At 37.6% G+C, this 27234-nt stretch overlaps 1 protein-coding gene across 1 annotated transcript in view; it reads right to left on the reverse strand.

Moving 5' to 3' along the window:
* Positions 1–27234, reverse strand: part of tmem178bb (transmembrane protein 178Bb) — a 94260-nt gene that overhangs the window by 64910 nt on the left and 2116 nt on the right. The gene's annotated exons all lie outside the window — the stretch shown is intronic.

Below are 27234 nucleotides of genomic sequence, written 5' to 3' on the forward strand. Positions count from 1 at the left end.
ATACTCCAGCTCCCAGCTCCCCATGTAGAACTAAATCTGCCTGAACATGCATGGAGTTTGTGAAAAGTGCACAGTTTGCTCATTCCAAACCTTCAGTGCTTCAGATGACATCATTCTCTGATGGCCTGTTATGAAGTGGGTCAAATTGTTGGTGTGACTCACACATGAGTGGATGCAGAGATTTGGAAAGGCAGTGGCAGGAAGTCAAGTTCTGTCAGAATGTGCTGTCATGACATACCGTGTTTGCCTCTAGGCTGTGCAGTCAGGGCCATGTCCTCCTGCATACACAGTAATGTATTCCAAACAATATGGGCCATCTTTCACAGCCTATCACACACACACACACACCACAACATCCGTGTTCTTTCATGCAGAAACACTATCGACACTCAGATCCTGCCGCCAGGCTTAAAGATGGACTGGGGCATGGAGAGGTTGAGGTGGTGAGTGGCAAGTGGTGTATTCCAGAGGCATGTTGTGATTCTGTCCTGTAAGTGTTGCAGTGATGCAAAAGGTCCCCAATTGTATCCCAGGCATCCAAGTCTCAAGTAAAATCGTTTGTAATTAACAATATTTTTAAATAGTTTTGTATGTAATTCGGTATTAAAATTCATGTTATAAGCAACATAGCCATGAAATTACAGCTTTATCAGATATATAAGGCTATAATGCAGCAGGGTATAATCATACCATTCTTGCTGCATGAGATGGTCATTACCATGGTAACCTTAACTAACCTACTTCAGAGGGGAGGGCACTAATACTTATGCATATACTTGGGGGCGTATGGTATGACTCATGTTTGGAGAGGAGTTTAGTAGAATACATACATATCCTAATTCATGTTCATGTCTGATTGCTTTTGGTGGTTACAGTTGTATGAAATAATTGTTTTTAATATGTAAAAAAAATATATAATAATAATAATAATAGGGAGCACAGTGGCTTAGTGGTTAACACGTTTGCCTCACACCTCCAGTTTTGGGGGTTCGATTCCTGCCTCCGCCTTGTGTGTGTGGAGTTTGCATGTTCTCCCTGTGCCTCGGGGATTTCCTCCGGGTACTCGGATTTCCTCCTCCGGTACAAAGACATGCATGGTAGGTTGATTGGCATCTCTGGAAAAATTGTCCGTAGTGTGTGATTGCGTGAGTGAATGTGTGTGTGTGCCCTGCGATGGGTTGGCACTCCGTCCAGGGTGTATCCTGCCTTGATGCCCGATGATGCCTGAGATAGGCACAGGCTCCCCGTGACCCAAGTAGTTTTGATAAGCGGTAGAAAATGAATGAATGAATGAATGAATGAACGAATAATAAAAACAATAATTAACAAATAGATGAACATAAATTGAATGGATAAATATTAAATTAATGTTGATGTGTGTTTGTGTGTGTGTGTGTGTGTGTGTGTATATATATATATTTTTTTTAATATAAAATTTTAATTTTTTTTTAATTTATCAATTAGCTTGAAATAATTGTTTGTTTGTTTTTTTTAGTTTTTTTTTTAATGATTTCAGATTAAACATTATTTGAACATTTTGAGAATTCACTGAAAGAAATTGTAAACTTGACCGAACCCCTACGCCCACATGGTCACATTGTTTCTTTGCACACTCAGAACCATATTTGGAAATATTCAACAGGTGATTTTTTTACATCCTGTGTCATGGAGTAATAGTGTTCTTTAAACTATTCCCCAAAATATTTCCATATTTAAATTTATACGACAAAACATTTCTGCTTTACGAAACTACAAGGAGGCCACTGCAGGAACCTTGTATTTAACAAACGGCTCAGACGATCCACGCTGCTGTACAGCCACAGAGAGGCAACGATCTACTCCCAATCTTATACACGAGTGCACTTAATACAGTCCTGCGTCCAATGTGGCGAGTGATTTCACACTCACATACACACACACACTCACACATATACACAGTCTCCAACTGAGACCCGTCAACCCACAGAGAGAGTCGTAATTGACTGATTAGCTAGCAAATGTTTTGCAGCACCAGACCCAGGACAAGACACTCAATCAAATGCCATGTTGGATGGTTCGATGCAGGAGGGTGTCTGAGTTTGAGCTTGTCTTTCGGGAGGATGTGTCTATTACGATTTTCATTTACACACATGAAACTGATGTAGCTCCCTGTGATATTCCTCCTACTCACGCTCTGGTGAGATGTACTCTCAGATCATTGCCTACCTTAATATATGTGTGAGCTAATCCATCATTCTGATGGCCTTTTTTTCTTCAGGTGGTGATGATTCTAGGGCTGGTGGCTAATTTGAACCTCTTCTCACATTTCCACAGCAAAAAAGCCTTTTCTCGGCTGGATGAATTGGTTCAAAATCACAATTCTGCTGGTTTAATTAAAAGACTGGTGATGTCAGAGGGTTGGGATGTCAAAATTACATGACAGGCATTAAAATAAGCTTCTGATATATGACATCAACTTTTTTAAATACATAATAATACACGTGCATATCAGACAGTGAGTAATATGATATACAGACTTGTTCATTCAGTTTGTTTTCATAGGTTAAAAGTCACATTATTATATATTTGAGAGCCCCCATCTACATACATGTATGGATTAAATTTAACAGTAATTTTGACATAAAGACTGAAATATTATTTGCTCAATAAAACCCCATAACAGGCCAGAATTGAGGATTTGGATAATAGTGATGAAGCTGAAGACTGTGAATTCAAGTCTCAGTCGCTGTCAATTTGCCGCAGTTGGGTCCTTGAGCCAGACACTTCACTCACATCTGCTCAGTTGTATCCTTTCTTAACTCCAAATGAATCAATGCAAATGGGAAATGTGGTTACTACACAAATAGGCAATTTTGTTACATGAAACCTGGTGCTGTCTCAGAATCATTTTTAGTTTACTTTCAAAAGAAATGTCCTGGTGCCTGCAGGATCCCCAAGGCAATAATTCCTCTCCGTTTATCTCCTAATATTTCTGTGTCTTGCAATCATTGTTTGGGCAACTACGCTAGATGTTCAAATGAGAATTTTGCTTTCCACAGATACAGTATCTGTTTCTAACGTTGCTCATGCTGGATTGTAATGCCATGCCACATTTTACTAAAACATACGTAGCTCATCATTATGTAAGAGATGTCAGGTTACCATCTGCAGTAGTGTCACACTAAATATTATAGTGCCTCCCTTTTTGCATTTAAAAGAAGGAATAACTTACCTGAAGCTCTAGAGGTGATAAAACAAGATGTTTGTCACTATAATGGTAGGTAGTGACCTTAAAATACTAAAGAATATAACAAAACGAAGCATGCTGTTACAGGAAAACCATAATTTACAGCATTTGGCAGATGCCCTTATCCATAGTGACTTACATTATCTAATTTTTATAAAACTAAGGGTTAAGGGCCTTGCTCAGGGGCCCAACAGTGGCAGCTTGAGTGACCTGGGATCAAACTCACAACCTTCTGATTGGTTGCCCACACCCTAACCACTACGCTACGAGGTAAATGTGCTAAACACTAACACCCCCCCCCCCAAAAAAAAAATTATATGTCTTTCAATTATAAATTCAAATTTAAACTTATTTGTATAGCACATTTAACAATGGATATTGCCTTAAAGCAGCTTTACAGAACATAAATATACAACGATTTACACAAAGGTTCAAGATTAATATTAGACTTATATTTAAATGTTTGTATTTGTTCCCAGTGATGAAACCTGAGGTGACTGAGGCGACTGTGGCGAGGAAAAACTCTCTTAGATGTAATTATAGTCGTTTGTTCTTGTGCAAGAACCTAGTTCCTGTTATATCTTGCACTATTGCTGCAATTAATAATTATTCCCTTTATTTATTTCTTTACAAGGTTAATCAGGAAGCAAGTAAATAAGGCAAAAATGCAGCTTGTTCAAGAAAAACGTCTTCGTCCTGAAGACTTTCCCCTGGTGGAAACCTTAAAGTAACTGACTCTTACAAAGCCTTGACATTGGAGATTCCTTTCATGAAAGCTTTACCATAACAACAATTTCCTTCTTAAATACCGTGTTTTTTAAGCTGTTGATTATTAGATATACAGCAGGTAACATAGATTGTAGACCATACAAATCTTCATGAATTAGAAACAACATATTAAAACACATTCATTAATGAAAACCTGTGACTTTCCAAATCTGAACCAATCAGAATCAAGAAAAATTACATAACAAATTAAACTCCAACTATTCGAGCAGCATGGAATACAGAAACTGATACTGGCATCAAGACATTTGTAGGCTTATTACTCCAGGTGACATCAGAGGAGTTTATTTCCCCTTGGCAGGACCACTTGTGGTTGATAAGCCTGGAAGTTATTTATTAACATTTCAGTCAGTGAAATTGATATAACCACAAAGCCAGTGGGCTTCCCTGCCCGAGCTGCAACTTAAGGAAATAGAAAAGAAAATTGCTGGCTTTGAATACTGCATGGCCAAGGGGCCCAAGCAAGCAGTAGAGCTATGCATTAATAAAACTATTTCAGTCTGGTAGGTACCACTTGTCTGCCTGACTGAATTACACTTTTATCATTCTACAGATGTAGAAAAGTTCATTTCAGGACCTGCTAAAACTAACACTGGTTGAACATCAACAGTTCAACTTGCAGTAGTTATTCACTCTGCAGAAGATTCCCAGGAAGGACAAATCAATGCCAATGTTCAGTCTGACACATAAACACACACTTATGACTCTCACAAGTCTCAGAATCCTTTTATTTTTATTTTTTTGTAAGGAGAAGTGAGCAAAGAAAACGTATTGTGTAAACTCAGCTTAAGGCAAGACCCCTTGGAGAACCCTTTAGGGTCCAAAAGGAATCGTTTTTCTAATTTGCTAGTGAACAGAACATAGGTGATTTTGCTTGCCTACACGAAATGAAAGAAAAATATCTGGGAAAATGAATGTAATATACTGTAGCATGTTGAAAACATTTTAAACACTTTGGTTTGCATCAAATGTGCTGCCAATTCTTCAACATTTTCTCCGTCTCATTCCCAGACTTTGCTTAATAATGTAAGAAATTGCTCACTTTAAAAAAATTACACCGACACATGACTGGAAGCAGAGTGGTTGAGATAAGAGTAATAGGATCTGGAGCTAAGAAAAATGAATCTCTGATTTTTTTTTGTGCTGGAAAATAAAATTGCTTTGTAGAAAGAAAGAAAATCCAAAGCTATCATTCTAGGTGTCACATTTTTATGAAATGAATTCTCTTAGTGGTCCAGGTGATATAGAAGATTGGAAGATTTAAGGCTATTTTGCTCCCTCGTGCCGCTCTGGCCTTTCGCTCCCCACCTGGCTCAGGTGTTGGTATTCTCTCAGCGTTCAAAAGTCTCTGGTGATTACGTGTGCTGTCTTCACTCATGTTTTGCCCCTTTGCCCCACATTTCCTTGCTTTTGTATCTCGGCCCTTCCGGAGAAGGAACGTGGGCCAGAATAGCAAACAGGCAATGAAGCAATTGTAAATACAGACACTGGGTAGGCGGGCGCCGTGGTGGGTGCCATCTTTGACTGCAGTCTGGCGAGAGACTGCTTCTTTACTTTGCATCACCTCACAGATGGGTGAGGTTACTATGAAACTGTCAGCCCATTTGTAAACCAGAACCAGAATTAGCATCTCATTAAAGAGAGCCGTGGGCGCAATAGATGTCCTTCTCTGCTATAATGGTCAGCACGACTCCTTATGCTAACGTTGCAAAGATACAGAAGATTCTTAGATGTGATTTAGCTACAAGTTTGAACATGGCAGTTCTAAGATGGTACAGTAACACTTTCTGTGCCCTAGGGATAGTTTAGTTTATCTCAAATCAGACTAGGCTGTTACATAAGTCTATTAATCAAGATTCCCTCACTGGGAAAAGTGCATTTAGCTAGTAATTATAGATGCCTCTCAGATCTCATTCGTTCACTGTATAGACATATTCCTAATGCTCGTGATTTAAGCTATGTGGAATGTAGATACCTGACTTATGATTGATCCCTGAGTTTATTGACATCGCTATTGCCTCAATAAACTTAGTAATCACTTTCCTTTACCTTATTTTTGTTCCTCAGGAATCCAAAATTGGTTCTTCTGTGAACTCCAGAGAAAGTAGTGTGATATGGATGAGGAATAAAAGCTTTGGGCTGTGTTGTGTGCTGAAAATAACAATGTCAACAACTCTGACTTTCACCTTGTTTGTTCACCACAACAATATGGCAATGGTTACACTTGATATTTATTAAAGAAACATTAAATTGGCCTGCTATGAAAACCTTTCAGCAATGAAAAAGACTTCTACAAATCTTTAAATTACATTTCATCATACAAGCCCAAGTGAATTATTTCATATGGATCTTTGATTTGAATTACAGCCAGTCACAGCAGAAACCCACCAGTTTCTATCCATTCAGATTTGGGAATTCACCAGCACTGAGGTATAATCTGTCACAGAAGTAAAATTATACATTTTAGGATGAAAAATACATTTGCTAAATGGAAATAATGTTTTTTGCTCCAACCTTTGGTTGTGTTTTTAGCCTTTTTGTACTCCATTGCACTTTTTACACTCTCCTATGCTTCACCTTGCCCTTCATGCCACGTTAATACACCTGCTGCTTAGAGCACAAATTTATTCCCAGAGCCTTTATGGGGTTACATAAGACCAGTGAAACTCCATCTAACTCATCACACTAGGCTGAGCATAATGAAGCTGTCTGGACCTAAAGAACAGGCACTTGTTAATGACTGCAAGATGCTTAAGATAATATACTTTCATTTAAAATACAAAGCCAGCAGTTCAAGCTGTGGGTGACCAGACCACCCAAAGTTTTCTGTTTTCTGTCTCCAGCTCAGGTGGTGATTGGATCTGGATGTCACTAAAATGGGTTTTAGTTCCTTCTTTGTTGTCTTGAACACAATAGCCGGCTCTCCCGAACTATTGTGTAGAAGACTTTTAGAAAAGATGAAAAATTCAATACTGGCCAAATTGTTTGCATGTCTTGTCTGTCTATCTAACTTTTTTGGGGAACAACTTTAAGGGAACATAATCATAATTCACCAAAAGCAGACATGCAGAAATGTTTTTATTTCTTTTTCAAGCTTACCCACACTATCGTCCTGTTGAGATCGCCATGGGAAATTGCAGTGGTAGAAACAGTCACTCTGCCTAAAGACGTCTTAATCTTTTCTAGCTCAGTATGGTTTCCTCCCACATTGAATGTCAGGCTTTAATCAAGCTGTTGGATAGTTTTGCTTTATAGCAAAATGGACATAAGCCTTATCATTTCAGTTTATAATCACATCCCACCAGTCACAACAATCCATGATGCTTCTGCACTGCAGTTTTTTGAGGACAACAACCTCCTCATCAATACACAATTGTCTGACTGTATATTTTGAGTCTAGTTCCTCTCAAGGTTTCTTCTTCTTCCAGATTAGGGAGTTTTTTCTCGCCACAGTCACCTCAGGCTTGCTCATTGGGGATAAATACAAACACATTTAAAGTCTAATACTAATCTTGAATTTTTGTTTTATATTAATCTTTATATAAGATTCAAGTTCTGTATTATGTTTCTTATGTTCTGTAAAGCTGCTATGAGACAAAGACCATTGTTAAATGCGCTACACAAATTAATTTGAATCGAATTGAATAGAATTCTACAAACCTTTGGCCTTTAAATATCCTAACTCATTTAAACATTCAGAAAATCCATTTTCCAAATCTAATTTCCGAGATTTCTGGAATGTTACAATTCAGCCGTTGTAGATCTAGTCAAATGCTCTAATATCACCGCTCACTCTGAGTGTGTATGGAAATGTGATAACTGTGATAACGGTTATATTGCTGTTCTGATCCGTGGTGTGTTCGTGCCGTCACTGAATTTGCACGTCTGGCATTAATGCTAGATACAAGAGAAAATATTATTATTTTCATCTAGAGCATAGACTTTAAAGGTTTTTAAAATGGTCATCCAATACAGAGAATAAAATGTGTTCACATATTGCTCTAAATAATAGTTTTCTTATTATTCCCCGAGATGTACAAATATACAAAAGCCCAACCATAGCAGCTTGGTAGTGTTAGGGCTTGGACCCCTGACCTTCTGATCAATAACCCAGCATGATGACCTTTGAGCCTCCGCTGCATTAATACCAATACCACAGTGCAACAGGGTTAACTTGGTATCAATAAGGTAATCATGCTAAGGCACAAAAAACAAATCTAAATCTTGATCTTTTAACATCTGCTACATTTCGCTTTTAGTTATCCACTGGCATCTTCGCAGAGACTATGCAGTAATTCAGAGGGCAAGTTTGTAACCTGAAGACTGATGAATGTGAACATTGAACAGTATTGCCAATTACACAGATAGTCTTCTAGCCTGGGGAACAGGAGCTGTGAAGAAATCAATGTTCTGCCACGATTGGGAGGTGCTTCAAAGTTTTTTCCAATCTTTCATGTCATACCTTCACAGAGCTGCAGATAATTGTATTCCCTCCGGATCCTCTTAAGCGGTGATCCTCCGGCCTGTAATGGCTTTTAGAACATGTCATTAGCAGATGTAATATGGGGGTTCTTGTCCAGCTGAAATGCTGAAGTGCTGACAAATCAAATGTCATAGCACTAAAATTCTTTCTGCATTTGTTCAAATGTCGCTGGACTCTTAATGAGTGGTTGTAAATATCGGATAGATTCGATATGAGAATCTAATCTGTATTTGCTGCTAATTATGAGCTTGGTATTAGCATTTCTTTAGAAATATATGAAGAAAGGGGAAAAGTTGCTGCCTGCCTACAATCTCTGAACAAGTTTTTTTTTTGTAGCGTTTTCAGAAGTGCACTTGATGGAACCAAAACAAGCAATCAGGCTTAATGATCTGAGAGCTGGCTGGTCATTTTATAGTGCTGTAACTCAGACAGTGTTGCCCGCATCCCTGTGTTATTGCAAAGTGGATGAAAATGCATGCTTGACTTCTGATTGGAGCTGCTGTACTCGTGACTCACTTTCTTCTGTAATGGATATCATCAAGAGATTTCCCAAAACAAAAGAAAAAATGCACACGTCTTTGTACTGTAGAGTCTTACCTAAGAAATGCTGCTGTAATCATAAAGACTCTACCATGTTCATTCCAATACTCTTATTTCCATTCTTTTCTACTGAACATCATTTCAACACACTGTACTGTATACGCATGTTTAATGCTTTTTAATTGATATCCCACTATTCAGTGTCAGTCACAGGATGAGTTCCCATCCTCTCCCATATCATATCATCTCAGGGAGCTTTTTTTTTGTTCTTGACGATGTAAACTCCTTCATTAGGCTTGTTTGTTAGAAATCTAAAGCCATATCTGTATTTATACAAAGCTGCTTTATGCCAATATCTATTATTAAAGTCCCTGTATTAAGACACAGTGTCAGTCTTGCTCTTTGACGTTCTGGTGCATGAATGTGCATTAAAAAAAGATATTGGACCAACAGTTTACACTGCATTAGGACCTGAATCTGAGCATGTCTAAAATGTAAAATAAATGCTGCCTTCTAAGGCTAAATTTAAAGGCAACAAGATATCATCATTTCCTAATTGAATGCCTTCTGAAATGCCTCCAGATTACAGCATGCATGTCTGCTGTCTTACATACTCCATAATCCAGTGGCTCACCAGCCGGTAGAAAAAAACGCGGCGCAATAAACACTTCAATTGTAGATACTAAACATGAATCAGACAGTCGATACATCATTACAGGAGAAACAGAGGAAACAAATGTCGAAAAATGTATTGCCAGTCGAGCACTATAGGCAAGGTATTACTCAATATAGTTCCACATGCTCAGAGATGTGAGTGAACAACTATATAACATCTCATAAAAACTTACCTTTTGAAATAAAGTGCAATTGCATCATGTTAGTAAGCAAATGTCACTGTGCATTCATTTTATTATCTGTAAAGAAAGGGGCTCATCTGAATGGAGATCACAGCAGGACGACTAATCACACCGCATGATAATGTATTCGTTGTGACATCGTCCCTTTTTTACGATTACGTCACTTTTAGCTGGCCCGGTTGTCACAGGAATAACTTTGCGACAAACATCCTTGCTGCAGACTGAAACTCCTGAGTATTATTTCTGCATGTTCTTTATGATCACAAATATATATACAGAAGTGGATAATTTGAGCAGTATTCAGATGTGCACATGTGAGTGAGTGAGAGAGAGAGAGAGCTGTCGCTGTGGTACAGATAGCCCAGGGGAAAAAGGCAATTATCCCAAGAGTTTCCTGCTGATGAAGTGAAGATACATCCAGACAGATTGTTATCTGCCTTACCTTCATTATCATACTAGCTGAGCGCAAGTGTGAGATTGAAGACCACATTCCTCTCACACTACATCACAATCTCTTCCTCCTCTTTTCTCTTTTCCCACTTAGCTGTCTCACTTTATCTCTTATGAACTCACCTCTCTCTCACTTTCTTTCTCTCTCTCTGTCTTCCATATATCCTTATATCCTTGTGTTCATTTCTGTTCTTGCCTGGTGGGGCGTTTTTTCCGATTAAGCCTGATTTAAGGCTTCCACACAGGAGGTCAAAGCAGAATGGCATAAAAAACAGAGAGCTATCACAAATATGCTCTACTCTAGAATGAGACTTTAATGATAGAGTCAAATAAATGGCTGCTGATTTCTGAGAATTAATAGAGAAGGTAGAGCTTCTAAGTTAGAGCACAGCATAGCAACAGCGTCCGTCCATCCATCCAGTGGGTGGATGTTTTGCTGGTATTCTGAACGGACGCAATCTCTAAGAAAAGACAAAAGATGTTACAGCTCAATTAAAATACTGGCTTGATTATTCTTTCATTTATTCATTCATCTCCAGTATCTGGTTTTAATTGGTCAGAGTTGTGGTGGATCTGACAGCTGTCTCAGAAACACTAGATATGATATGGGAATGCATATTGGGGATAGTATACCATTCCATGCATCCACACAAATTCACACCTTCTCTTACATCTAGGGGCAATTTATCATACCTACCATATCTACTTACTGACATGTTATTGAGAGGTTGGAGGAAACCTGAGAAGCCAGACCCATGAGATCACAAAAAGTACATGCAAACCCCTGCAGTGTTTCTGCTCAGGATTGAATCAGGGACCCTGGAGCTGTGAGACAGCAGCACTGCCCACACTGCCAAGCTCTACATTAGATACATAACTTAACATATTAATTATCTCAGTTTTTTTTATACTTTACATAAAATGCCATGTTGTTAAAAGGCAGATGGTCATAAATGAAACCACTCTTTTTAAATAATATCTGCATTGGGAACTGATGAGCATAAGGGTAGATAACTTTATATTTGCTTAAATAAAACACTGGAACAAATCAACCAGTGTTTAAGCAGAAGAAAATATCCAACTAAATAGGATGTGAGAGCAAAAATCTGCAATTGGATATTTCTACAATGTATTTTTCCAGTTGATGACTATCATCTCAAGTTTGAGTCTTTCAAAAATTATGAAGTTAGCACTTCATTATAGTACAACCAGTACACTTAGTTATAGTGTATAATGTAGTTATATAAGATGAGCTTCCCTACTTTACTTACTGTCCTGCAGTCCACATGGCTTTCTGGCTCACACAACAGCTGCTGGTTTACAGAGAGAGAGCAGCTTCACTCAGCAATAGTGCATAATGCTAGACTGAGCTGTGCTTGAATTACTGTAGATAATGTTTCCAACAGACAGCCACTGACTATCATTGTTCCCAACAACCAATCACTGACTATCATTGTTCCAATAACTAATCACTGATAATCATTGTTCCCAACAACTAATCACTGACTGTCATTGTTCCTATTAATCACTGGTCAGCACCGATCCCACAAACCAATTACAATGGTTTAGGCATGATCCAAACAATCAATCACTCATCAGCATTGTTCCTAACAACTAATCACTGATTATCACTGTTCCCCAAAATCCATCACTGATCAGCCTTATTCCTAAAAACTAATCACTGGTCATCATTATTCCCAACACTATTACCATTGTTCTCGGCAAACAACTACTGATCACTATCACATCATTTGTTCCAAATAAAGAATCACCACCAGCACTGTCATCACTGTTCCCACTGATCACTTATCACTATTGTTGGCACACACACACACACACACACACACTCACACACACACACACACACACACACACACACACACACACACACACACACACACACACACACACACACACACACACACACACACATGTAATGAAAGACATTTATGCCATCTGTGTCTTCAGAAATCTTGCTTCTGCATGTAACACATTTTGATATGCAAATTATGTAAAAGAGGATTTTACATGCAAATTAGTCTATGATGTCATCTGGTTACGTTTTTAAGCAAGCTTCAGCTACTTTGGAGACAACAACACTTCTTATGAAAAACATTTGTAGATTTTTATGTTTTGAAGCCTTTACAGTAATGTGATGCAAGAAGAAATAAGCCCAGTGTATAAACAATGTATTTATGCAATTCAAATTCTGTGTAAATCTACTCTTGGTGAAAAAAAACACACCTTTATATATGCATACTATATTTGTCTGTGTGATTTTTTTTGGCTTCTTTTCATCATCTGATCTGTAGTTCTTGAGTAAGGATACAGTTTATCTCGCATTACTTTTACAGGAAATATTAGAGACACACATATGAATAGAAACAACAGCAATCAAGAATTCGAGCATGCAGGTCTGACTCATGAACGTGGTTGTGAATTAAGTCCGATTTTGATCGGGTGGGTGGTGTAGGATCCTGGCTAGGTTTATGAATTATATATTATAAATTATAAGTAAGAATGAGGCAGTGGTGAAAATAATTAAAGTATTACAATAAACTTTGGAATGTGTTTTTCTATCAGTGATATTTGAGTAAGAATTCATATTATCTTTCTATGCATGTAAAATAATGTCAGTTATGAAAAATAGTAGCAACTTTATTGCCTAATACCTATGGGATCCTTTATAATATGTCAATGGAGCTGTTTGTATACTTCCATTTTGTTTATTTATCTAGTTTTCTTGTAATCTGCAGCACTACGGTCTTTAAAAAAAGGCTCCGGTTGTGGTCAGTTCCTCTGGGCAACTTCTATGGGCTTTTAAGTAAAATAAAATTATATAGCCCAAACATCTGTACAGTGGATAACAATAGATGAACTGTCTACAGGTGAGGAAAAAAATAGCCTAAATTTAAAGAGCCACAATTTTCATTTCATGTCTCTTTAAATCAATGCTATTTTTCTCTCAAAAATAAAATACAAGTGTCATTAAAATACAAAGCTACCCGAAGAACACATCTGCTTTCTAAAGCTATTTATATTAATTACCTGTCAAATTTTAATACATAATGTTCTGGAACATAACAGAAGCTGCTTCGCTTGTCTTTGTACGTCATTCATGGAATGCTTAATAAGTCAGCAGTGGATTATCTTAAAGCCTGATATCAAGTATATACTGTCTACGATGAAGGCTCTATACCATTAAAAGCTTTACCAGTAAAAGAGTCCTATAATAAAGTTGAAATGAAACAGACAGCCAGAATGTGATGTCAAAGCATTGCAAAGAAACCTTTCCTCAAATGGTTACGATCAGCTTCTGTTTTGTTAAGATGAAAAAACAAAAAACATTTGGGTGAACTTGGGTACTTATGTACTTATACTTAGTATCATTAGATTAAAATGTTTCTAACATACACACAGATCAGTTATAATATTAAGAATACTGAAGGATGACGTGAATAACACTGATTATCTGCTTATAATGATGCCTGTCAAGAGGTGGGATATAAAGAAGCGATAGTAAAATTGTTTAATCCGACTCATGGGTATCACCCCAGAACCGGACAGAAAGAGGCATGATATATTAAACAGACCTTATATATTTTATAAATATAATAATTAAACAATGTTCCAGAAATAATCTCTTAATGTTTAGTATTTGTTCCTTTATAATATCCTACTGTATATGCTGTGTGCTATATGTAGCAGCAGTGGCTCTGGGTTTGATATTATTTGAGAGGAGGTCTGTGACAGCATTACAGTATATTGCATTGCATCTCCAAATGATCTCACCCATTCTGGATGAGCTAGTTTTCTTACCCACATATACCAGATGGTACACCAGTATACAGAAACCAAGGACAGCACACACCCATTGCCAACATACATTAATCCTGCTACTACAACAACTATTAGCTAGGTAGATAGATAGTGTTTAATAATAATAATAATAATAATAATAATAATAATAATAATAATAATAATAATAATAATATGCAGCAGATTATTACACATCTCTCAGATAGATAAAGTATCTTTTGTGTTTTGAACTCATCGCTCAGTGACAAATAGATCATAAAATCTAATCATAAATATTCTTTAATACAAGTTGTTTTTGGATAGATGTATTAGATTTAGATAGATCAAAATATTCTTTAATAAAAGAATTGTATAGAACATTTACAAGTGTATAAAACTATGTTATATCCAAACGCTGGTAAAAGTTTCCTATGACTACATTCAAAATTCAGCCTTGACAATCTTATACTTTAAAGATTCCTTCAGCTAAACAAGCCTATCTATCTATCTATCTATCTATCTATCTATCTATCTATCTATCTATCTATCTATCTATCTATCTATCTATCTATCTATCTATCTATCTATCTATCTATCTATCTATCTATCTATCCTTTTCTCTTTTTTGACCGTATTGACTCTGGCTGCCATTAACTTAAAGTGGATTGCATGGGAAGCTTTTGTCCAGATTAACAACAATTTTCCTTTATTAAAATTGTTGCTGCTTGGGCTTGCAGAAATTATTTGGCAAGAGCATCTTGTCATACTTCATCTGATTGATCATGGATGGTCTGTCCTCTAAAGCAGCAATCGTCTGCCTCATACAATGACAGTGCTGTGAACGAGAAGATGCTTTTTCAAACAAATGTTCCTCATTGACAGGAGAGTCTGGAGTGACTTTAGGCGGCAGGTTTAATAATATATCAATGTATGTTGCTAACAATAACATATACGCAACTATAACCAGTTAGTGTGTAAAAAATAAAAAACAAAATGACACTGAATGAGAAATTGCATGGTGTTTGAAACCAGACCAAATGGACCTTGCATAGCATTTCCCGTCTCTAATTTCTAGCAAACAACACTAATATTTAATGGAGGACATTTTTTCTTCTTGATGATCTTTAGCAGTACTGTGACAGCACTGGCAGAGTGTGCTGGTCCTCTGCCGATTTTGAGGGACCGCTCCAATTAAAATGTCGGGAAATAGATGTCATTCAAATGTCAAAGCCATTTCAGACTCTCCTGGTGTTCACACAAGCTGGGCTTCTTAATGTAATGCACATTCATGGTCCTTAAATATGGACAGTGTGTGTGTGCATGCATGTGAGTGTGCATGTGCGTGATTGTTGTTTTAACTGATGTGTATTAGTTAAGAAGGATTGACATCTTGCATCATCAGGGTTTTCAAAGACAAGTACCTCAGATCTCATGAACAGATGTGAACATACTCGGTGTTCAGGAAAAAACAAAACAGTGCCAATTAACGCCTATAAAAGGTCGTTCTAATTCCACTTTGTCTTTTTAGATTCCTGTCAAAGTGAAGCTTCAGCCTGTCTCTGTATTGCTCTCAACCCCTCTGTCTTTTCTCTCATGTTCTTTCTTCTTTCTCTCCCCTTTTCACACATTTCCATATCATCTTACTGTCAGTACAGTATTATAAGCATTATTAGTCATTGACACCTGCGCGACTGCTAGTGATACCCTTCAGCTATTTCCATCTACATACAGATGGATTAGTATTTGCAACTCACACACGCACACATCTGACACATCCTGAATACTGAGTCTGACCATGTACATAGCAAAGCAAAGAATGCCTGCTCTAGAGAGCAGAAATAACATCTGTCAAGCAATGTCTTCATGTTACCATGACAACAGAGGCAGAGGAATTTTTCTTCCTGTTCTAGATGAACGGCCTCATTCAACTTCAACTCTCATGGGTTTGTGTTGTATCAGTCCAGTGAAGAACAAGAAACATCTCTATCCATTGGTCACTCCATTAAGATCTACCTGACAAACAACCTGCAGACTAGACTTTCTCAAATCGAGTCCCCACTGCACTGAGGTTTGAAACTCAAATTAAAAAACATCTAAAAAACACAATTATTTGTCACATGGGAGGTACTATGGAAGTTTCTGAAGCTGTGGGAGTCCTAAGCAAAATCCAATTACACTACCCCACCCCACTCCAAATCAAAGCTCTAAAGCAGCACACCACAAGGGGATACACTAGTACTACTGTATGTCAGAATCATTCTGTATACATAGATACAGTATTTTTATGATTTGTATTCATATAGTTTGTGGTGCAGCATATAGCATGGCTGTCTCACAGCTGCAGGGTCCTTGAGATCGATCCTGAGCTTAAAATTAAATTACTGCCCGTGTAAAGTTTCAGATAGTCTTACTTGGGATCCCACATGGGGTTACTTCGGACTCTACAGTTTTTCCCATCTCCAAAAACAGGCCAATAGGTGGAATGGTGAATATAAACTGCTCTTAGGTGTGAATAAATGTGTACATTGTACCCTGCAGTGGAGTGGTGTCATACAGTATCCAGGGCATGTTAATGAGAATTGGGATTGAAATAGAGGTGTAATGCGATATCACGCTCTTTGTCTGCATAGTGATCCAAACACCTGTATCCGCATCTCTATTCGGATTTAAACCCGGAACGGGCGGGACATACACTTGAAGGTGTATTATCTCTGACAGTACTTCAATCTCAGCTATATCACTCGAGTTCATAAATGTTCTTTTGTATTAATCCCACTCTTGCAGGTGTTTAATTTAGTTTATACCATGATATTTTTTCTAATGATTTTAGCTGCATCTTATTTACCAAATATAAACAAGTTGAAGTTTAGCAGACTCCTTTAAAGCACCATGACCCTGACAACTAAAGATGGGTGATTGAAAGCTGTACTTGCATGTTAATGAACATGGTATTCGAGCCTTTATATCTGACTGCTTGCTTGTGAATAAATGAAAGTAAATCTCAACAGGTTCGTGCAACTTTTAGGAATCCTTGTACCTTTCAATGTGAAACACGTTCACTTACACTTACAAGGTACAAAAATATACCCTAAAAAGGAAGATATGTTGCAACTGAATTGAAGACATTTTTCATTTTCTGTCCCAACACATCCTTGGTATTATTTAATTCAACAGACCTTCTATTTGTACTACACTGTCCCTGACCAAAAATGTTGTTTCTCAAGGCGAAACTGTTCACTGAAAATCGACAAGCTAAACTACCCTATACTCATCATTTATTCTTTGGGGTAAAAAGTTTAAGCAGCTGTACTACTCCTATGTTGGGTATAATTCTTTCTTTGTAGGCAGCCTGAAAGCTCCCCATTCAGTCAGGCAGCTGCAGAGAACGTGATTCTCATTAAAAATAAGGCCTGCTCTCCTATCTACATGGTCCTTAACATGTGCCTCGTCTTTTTCCTGTTCTGAATAGGAAGCTGATTGGTGTCATCACCCTGTCGGCTTGGCCCTGGCAAAGTCCAGCCCTTCTGTTCAACCATTGATCAAAGGAGAAGAGAAAGAAGAGTGAAGGAAGAGGATGGGAGGGAGGAACCCACCTGGAAGAAGGAGAGGTCATACATCAGCGATCAGAGCTGGTCCAAATCCCAGCTAGGAGCTCAATCAGGTCTATTGAGCCCTGTTCAAGGCTGCAGGAAGTTCAGACAGGGTGAGGGTTAAGGAGAAAAGTTTCTCTGTGTGAATCACCTACAAATCTACATTAAAATGCTTTCAGCACAATGGCGTTATTAGGCGACTGGCTACAAAACAGCAATAAGATGGCAGCACAGATGGTTATTTCTGATTTCTGCTCTCACAAAATAGGCCTCATTTATCAAACCCGATACAAACAAATTTATTCGGAAATTTTTCCCAGGTGGATTTTAACAGAATATGCATGTATAAATATGTGAAAATCCAGTTAGTGCAGAAAAATATATGCATACTTGATTTTGTGTTCATTTACAAATAGGCAGACTGGCATGTGAACCTCAACTGATCGACTTCAAACCATATAACTGCTGCGAGTTGCTGCATATGATTTATATTTATTACAGTTGCACATATACTGATTTAATGAAAATAATGTAAAACTTATATTAATGACTTGAGAGAAAGTCATCCAAAAGAAATCCATATATTAGGTCAAATCAGATTGGCTATTGAATTAGGACAAAAGAAATGGCACCATATAACAGGAGGGAGAGTAAATGTGTATTTGTGGTAGCTGACATGAGTGGCTCAGTTGCATTTTACTGCCCTTAAAAAGCATTTTCCCACCGTTTAGTTGCCATTTTAATGTTTTAACCTCTGCCAAATTCAATCAGCTTGGCATTTTATTGGTGATTGTTGGCGTTGGCGTTTATAAACATACGCACATGACTACAAAAAAGATCAGAGTTACAAAAACCTAGCAATTAATTAGTTAGAGCAACAAAAACATTTACAAATATTAGTGAAGGATTCAAATATTTGATCAGTGTGATAAAATAATTCACATCAGACTACAGTAACCTAATAAAGGTTTCCAATCAAACGAAGTAAAACTCAGGATTTGTTTAATTCCAAACTTAAAGTATATGATCTTCCCATTTATTTCTGTCTAAGCCTGCTCTAGATTATCCCCAGTGCCAAAATCTGATGAGCTCAGTTTCTTCTTTCTTACTTCTTATTCTCACTATATTGTAGCTTGGTGATCTAATGGCTTAAACACTTTACATTCTGATAACTAAAATACTTGGTAACTCATCACAATACAATGCATTACATTACCCAATAGTATTTGGCAGATGCCCTTATCCAGAGCCACTTACATTTATATTATTTATACAACTGAGCCCAGCAGTGGCACCTTGGCAGTCCTGGGATTTGAACTCACAACCTTCCAATCAGTTGTCCACCACCTTAATCACTGATCACAACAGATACACCATACATAAAAACGAGAAGCACTGAAGACTGTTGCCCCTGAGAAAACGTTATGGCAGTCCATTGATGGCTATTTCAGTGTTTTTACTATCCTAAGGCTACAACAGCAGGGGGTCATATGAAGCCAGATTTACAGTGAGAAAGCTTTTGCTGGTCTTATTTCACCTCTGTGGCCGCATTTGTTCTCTCTCTACTTCAGCAAGCTGTCCGCTTTTACAAATGCATATCCCGGAGTTCCACAGGTGCACAAGTGCATTAGTATTTACTGCATTCAGCGTCCCCACTCAATCCTCATCCAATATTTGCTATCCGTGCAACTCCCACACCTCAAGACGCAGCATTATCCGTACAAGGCTGGCTTTGAGGTTTAATCTACAGCAAGTTTCAACAGTTAGGAAGGAAGAAAGAAATTCTCAGAACAACTCCTGGGTCATGAAACATTGATGGCTATTCGCTGGCTTCTGACCATGTGAAATAACAATATTTATCACTACTCCCCCGGCCTACGCTATTCTCTGGGAATCCGACTTACTGATAGCGCTGCTCAGTTATGCAATAAGAGCTCGGTGTGGGCTTGGAATAGTCTGCTGATAGCAGGAGCTCGTTGGATGGTGTTAGTAGTCTAGCACAGGTTTCATTTTCTTCCGATGCCCCTAAATGATTAAGTAGCGTAAGAAAAGCATCCCTGCTTCCTGCTTTGTACGCAAATTGTAACAGGAGCTTTGCAGCTGTAAATGTGGTTGGGTAGTAAGGGAACATGAGCCTCTAATGGATCTTTGTCACACACATGTGAGTCACACACACATACGCTCACTGACATTTTGGTGCCATTTGCAAATAACATACAGTACAAACACGTCTAATGGTGTATATTTCCATTTCCTGTACTTCCCATTTATTTCCATGCAAGACTAAATACAATTGTACAAATCTCAATAGTGTCATGATAAAATGTCCATTCGCACATTCGGCGAATTTATGAGAGGTACGAGAGGAATTTTTGCTTTCTATGTGTGTCCACTATTTTATTTTACTTTATTTTATTTGACCACAGTCTGTTGAATTCTGGATTCTGATCCTTCAGAGCAGTAATTGCAGCTGCAAGAATATCACAGCCTTATATTAATGAATGTGCTGCTCTAACACTTAATAATTATTGTTTCTATAGTAACAAGTAATGGTACGTGTGTAGTGGATGCGTCAAATTAATGGATGAAATATTTTTATAAGGAAATTTTCTATGAGTTGATGTTTAGCATCTTTTCGAAGAAGTCTCCACTGTCAGTGCTGTGTAGAAGTCAGAGGATGAAGCTTTTTTCCATCAATAGAAAGTCATTACGATGGAGGGCTTTGTGTTTTTGTGGCAAGCTACAGCACATGCATGAGAGAAAGAAATGTGTAAGAAAATATATTATAAGATGTAGCTTAATGTATTATAGAATTAAAAATGTTCTGAAATAGTACGCTTTGAAAAGTGGTAGAAAATAATAAGTTTTGGGGCAGATGTACTTTATGTCATATCGTATCATACTGTATCACTCTGTTTAGAATTATTTTCATAGCCAGAAGCTAAAGTATGAAATTTGCTCTTGTTTTGGTTGTGTAAATATTTCACATTAAATTTCTTTGTCATGTCACACTCCACAGTGGTGTTTAATGCCTCATGTGAAAGTAGACACTCTGTGCTTTAAGAATTTATAGACTTTCATAAAGTATTTTTGTTTTTACCTTCCATATTAGGGGAACATTTTCATAGTAAAGTTCTAAGAAAAAAAAAGTTTTTTTTTTCCACACAAATGTTTATATTCAAAGTATATGATGATATCAAACCCATTTATGTCCTCTGAGATTATCCAATTAGATTTAAGCATCTAAAATTTGGAGGTGTTATCTTCAACCACTAAAATTCAGTGTAAGGTTATCAGAACCGAGGAAAAAACAAACATCTGACTGACTGTCCGGACTGATTTTCTGTCATTCTTGCAATAAAATAATTCATTTGTTTTTACTGACTGAAAAGGTCCGATATCAAACTCCAGTATACTGGTAAAAAGGGGTTAATTCCTTACTTATCAGATACAGCATGAAGCCTGAAACATTAATACTGACAGACACTTAAATATTCGTCTTTTTTTTACATAAGATTTATTGAAACCTATGTTGATGAACAGAACCAGCAGTTAAACAATTCCACCATCTGATGCCACACATGCATACTGTAGATGAAGTTAACATGAATGAAGAAGCAAAAAACAAGGTTTAAGTGTCGTTTTAGTGAGTAGTTCCAAGTGTAACATCCTCAACATGTTACTCTGTAATAGTGATAAAGTCATTAAAAAATTTCCTGCAATGCTGTGGCTCAGGTTATAACTGTGGCACAATGTTAAGAAGCATCAACATAACTGCATGCATTTAAAATACCAAGAGAAAATATAGAATCTGCTTTAGAAACCCTACAAAAAGGTTTTATTTCAATACATAAGGAAATTAACACACAAACGTACACACACACACACACACACACACACACACACACACACACACACACACACACACACACACACACACACACACACACACACAAAGGCTGGTCATTATATTAAAGAAGTTATTCCCTCAATAGCTGAATAATGAAACTATTATAGTTTAGCAATGAATTATATCACGAGTGTCATCAGTGACTTAATACGTAAGATGTGGGGCAAGTTATTAGACATGAACACTTAAAGATAGCTTCATTACGATCATACGGTATATCCATTTTTGCTTATTTTACAAAGGGTCATGGAGAGCCTTGAGTCTATCGCAGGGGACTTGGTGCACAAGACAGGAGACACCCTGGAGAGGCTGCTAACCCAGAACTGCACACACACTGTTATGCACCCAGTCACACACTACAGAAAATTTCCCAGGTTTCTCAATAGGAATGTTTGCTGTGGTCAAAATCTGAGTGTGATTTTTCCTGGTCTCACATCTTCAGTGCTCCACAATGTGTTGTGGAAACAAATGATGTAATCATTGACTAAAATACACTTGCAGGTTATTTTACCTCCTGAATAAGTGGGGACCCAAGTACGAGTTGCGTTTATATTCATGGGAACTGCGGCACACTTCCAGTGCAACCAGACTCATAACTCACACCACCGCCTACAGGTAGTCTGGGGTTCAGTACCCAGCTGCACTTCCCAAGCCACAGGACAGCTTTCACAGCAATTTTTCATCTGAACTGTGCTCTGTTTCAGACTAAACTACCAGTGTGAAAGCCCCCGTAGAGATGCCAATCAACCTACAATGCATGCCTTTGGACTGGGGGAGGAAACTAGATGTACTGGGTTCTACTGGGTTCATAGCAAACATGGTATACCTGGTAAACATAAGCAATAACCCTCCAAAAAATGACTAAACTTACAGCTCTGTTATCTGTCCTTTTGTGCAACCTCACAAGCAATATTATTATAGAGGCTTGAAATTACTGTAGAATTTCCTAATGGTATTTTACAAAGGAAATGGCTTGTATCCTGAAGAAGAAAGTAGTAAAATTCTATCTGATTAATGCCAGCATCTATGTCTCATTAGGGCTTCGGTGACGATCCAAAAGCGCGGCGCATCATCCTCACACAGTGTCAAATTTAGACACCCAATGGTTAGGAATATCCCCATGGAGCTGGTGGGTAATCCTATTCTCATCTCATCTAATTACTACCCCCACCTCCTTCTGTCTGTCTCTCTCTCATTAGGTTAGAGGACAGACAATGTGGTTTAGGTAGCGGCCAAGCGTCGCTCATTTTTGGCTCTGAGACTCAGTGACTGCACTCTAAGGCCTAAACATCTTCATCATTTCCTGATGGGTTTCCTGTAGAGATCTGTGGAACAGATGGTGGATGATGAAAAAGGATTCACTTTCCTTGAGTGATCGCTCTTTCCTTTTTTTTTTTTTAAAGTGTTTGCTTTACCTGTAACCTCCTGATACCTCTATCTCATGAATTGTTTTTTTTTAACTGTACTTTTTCTTCCTCTCCCCAACTCCCCACCAATATCACCTAATTTTGAGGTTGCAAGAGTATTAGAGTAAATGCCTAGTCCACGGGGTCATCGATTGGTGGACAGCATGTGAACAATGCATCTCAGTGGACCAAATTGTTGGTTTGGAACATTATTGAGAAAGAAAAGTTCAGCAACTCCAGTTTTCTAAGCATGACCCATCACAGCATCAGTACCAGATGCACTATCTGAGTCAATCACATGAGGTTCTGTCATTTATTTAGCTGAATGCAGCTCATCAAGAGAGGGAAGATTTTTCAGACTTTCAACGATACCCTCTTTGAATTAATAAGTGATGACAAGGCTTGTTAAATAAAACAATAAATGAAAGGGGGGAAAAATAAACTGGGAACAAATTTGATCTCATGGGAGAATTCAAACTGAAGTTCATGTCACAGGACGTACTGGACACCTCTTAAGAAATGCTGTATTAACTCATCCATTAGTCTCTATGTCACATGCCTCCATATTTCTTTAACAGATTGGCTCATCCTTGTTGCACCACATGTTGCATGAATGTGAAAGAGTGAATCATTTCTGAAGGCGAGAGCATTCTAAATGATCAAATCTAACTGAGTACAGTATGCCAGTGGACCCCATAATGCGTCTGTTAAATGATGATTCCAAGACGGACCTCCCTATAGAGGAGAGAGTAATTTAGTTTGCTGGCTCCTCCACACACTCTTGATGCCCAAAAATGGTTTTCAAGATATAGTAACGTTACAGCTCTGATTCAATTCAATGCCAAATGTTCTACTTTACTTTTGTGACTTCTTAACATATCGATCATGAAAATTGACATTGCATTGTCTAGTTTCTGTTTATTTCTTTTTTTCTTCTCCTCCCTAAGGTTTTTCCTATCACACTGTCTGCAGTATATATGATGTTTACAACAATATATCTAAACTATATAAATAGGGGATAAAGGCATTGTTTTTCCAATTGGAAGGTTGTGAGTTTTGACCCAGGGTCCACCAAGCTGCTACTGCTGGGCCCCTGAGCAAGTCCCTTAATTGCTCATTTGTACAAAATGAAATGAAAACAGAAGTAAATAATGGGAGAAAATGATAAACAAATTCTAACAACAATAAAACAAAAAACAAATCTCATCATTTGTGGATCTAATGGAAAAAAAATAACTGTAAGGTTTAAAACTGCCTTCAGTTAGTCAGTGTTACAGTAATTGCTTACCCAGACCCTTAAAGCATTTCACATTTTTTAGTTGAACACCCCTGTTCTAGTCCATCTTTTTTAATACACCCTTTTTTATTTTTTTCCTAACAACCAAGGTTACAACAGATAAATAATTCTGGCAAATAAGTCTTATTAAAAACTCTTAAAATCTCTAGACTCTAGAAATTCTTAATTCCTTCTTAGAAAATCCTTGAAATTAATGGCAGAACCGTCCGTCTACAAGGGACGGGATCAAGAACAGCATAAGAGATTTATCAAAAGATTTCCTATGGCTGTTAGTCCAGGGTTTTTATTTTATTTCCTAGAAAAAAAACTACATCTTTTTCTTTAAACATTCGCAGTTGCCTTTTAATCTACCAAATTTAAGAAATACATATTTAATGAATACAGAGTATTGGTTAGAGTCCTATCCTCTTCAATGGAAAAAAAAAACAAGGTCTTTCCTTTAGTACTCTGCTATTTTATTTCACCCCCCTTCCTCTTTCTCTCTGTCTATTTTTCTCTCATGGGAATCTAATGTGTTTGTAAGAACAAAATGAATTTCCTCTGGGAGTACAAAGTGTAGGAGGGGTGACAAGGAGAGTAAAGTCAGCGGATTTCATGCAAAGATATGCTGTGTGTTGAGATAATAATGGGGAATAGAATTCAGCCTTGAACCCACTCATACACTCATAGCAATGACAAACCTGACAGAAAGTTAGCGCTCTTTCACACAACCAGCAAGACAGTGAAGTGAATGGTCACTTCTCATTGTGCTTTTTAATTCACACACACACACACACACACACACACACACACACACACACACACACACACACACACTACTATCATCGTATCTAGGATACTTTCTGAATCACGCTGCCAAACACTAGCACAGGCTTTCCAGAAAAGAAAACAAGCCTTTGCTGATCAGACAAAACACAGACAGCTTGTACACCGCACACAGGTTTGTAACATCCACAACTCACAAAAACACCTCTTCATCAAATGTGGACTTACATAACAGGGCACATACACGCTTGTAAAATCTTGTATGTTGCACAGAGGCCATTTTGTGCTGTCACATGCAGATTCACCTTGGCAGAGCTGAGAGAGATGGAAGCCTCAACACTCCTTACAACTCCACCCTGAAGCATGTTCAAAATGTTGATGATAAAATATTTACCAAGGGTTTCTGAATGAGTGTGGTTATAATTTTTTGCTTGGTGTTGTATTTTTGTTATTTTTAACAAGAGGGTTAAAGTTGTGATTATATGATCACATTTGCTTGAAATGGTAAGAAACATTAGTGATAAGCATCATGTCATCTTTATTAGCTCTTAAAGTCCAAGAGCAGTCTTTTCTCACTTTTCTGAATGTTCTAGAATGCAATGCAACTACATGATACATTGGCCCTGAGTTTTAACAGAGACTCTGCTAGTTATTGATCTACAAGATGATGAGTACGATTGGCATTGATCGCAGTATTAGCATGAGAGTTGATGATTGGGAAGCTAACCTGACTAGACAGGCAGAGTGTACAGATGATGAGGTGAGATAGCAGGATGGACTAAACTACTAAAGCTCATCTGCATCACTTCTTTTTTATGTAGAGGTGAAGTGAGGGCTCCTTAGGACAACGATATTCAATGTGTAAAACAGCCAGACATGTCGATTTATTCTGACTCTCAGAAGCTTTTAAAGATAACTGATTTGCAAGTAGTTCAGGATGGAATTTTACTATAAGACCATCAGTTTAGACAAACACAAATCTCTCATCTGGAGGATATAAAAATGGTGGTCTCATCTTATGTTATATTTACTCTGCTTACCGTTGCAGAACAGTTAAAATATGGCTTGTCCTGTTGTGGGTGCAAGAGTTCTGTTACATGAAGCATCTAAACTGAAGCATTTCTCTTTATAGAAAAGCCCATGTATGAAAATACATTGTGTTTGAGTTGTTTCTAAATATTTAAGAAAAATATATCAGCTCACATACAGAACTTCGCCGATTATAGATAATTTATTTTCCAAAACCCAAATGCAACAGCACTGAAGTGCTTTCTGATACATTCACTGGCACTTAAAGGTTTCTCTTTCCTAAGGAAAGCTTTTATGCAACATAATTATTTCATTTCCTTTGGTGAGGGAAATTCAATGGTCAAAATAATCACAGAGTACATCAGATTTACACAAATTTTTAGGCTTATGCTGTTCATCAACTAAGACAAGGATGGTCTACAATTGTAGCTTTGTTAATGTAAAGAAAAACAAAATACACAAATTTTCAAAACAACTTAACAAAATTTTCATACAGCCCTCTTCATGTCATTCCACAGATTGTAGATAGGATTTAGATCTGAGCTGATCCAAAGTGCTGATTTTCTTCTTCAGAGACCGTTTCTGTTGATTTGGATTTGTGCTTTGGGTTGTTATCATGCTTAAAGGTGACTTTTTTCTTTATCTACAGTTCACAGAGGCCTGCAGGTTTCTGTGAAAATGACTTGGTATTTGGAGCTATCTACTGTATAATTCCCTTTATGTTGAATAGAGCCCTAATTCCAGCTGAACAGAAGCAGTTCCAGAGAATAATGCTACCACCACCATGCTTCAGTATGGGTATGAGATTCCTGAATTAATGAGCTTCACAGTGGTCAATGGTAAACTTAGTGTTTTGGAAATTATTTTGTACCCCTTTGTACCCCTTTCCTTTTGTGGACCATGGCTTCAGAAGTCAGATGAAACCAAGAAATTCCAACAGAAACGGCTGGTTGTTATTTGGGGTTAATCAGAATCACTTCGATGATGACTGGTGTATGAGAATTAATACTGAACATATGTTTGTATGTGATTGGTTATTTCTGAGCACAGTCACATGCCCCATTATAAATGCATGTGCACACTTATGCAACCAGGTC

Source organism: Tachysurus fulvidraco, chromosome 19 (assembly GCF_022655615.1).
Source record: "Tachysurus fulvidraco isolate hzauxx_2018 chromosome 19, HZAU_PFXX_2.0, whole genome shotgun sequence".
Taxonomy (NCBI): domain Eukaryota; kingdom Metazoa; phylum Chordata; class Actinopteri; order Siluriformes; family Bagridae; genus Tachysurus; species Tachysurus fulvidraco.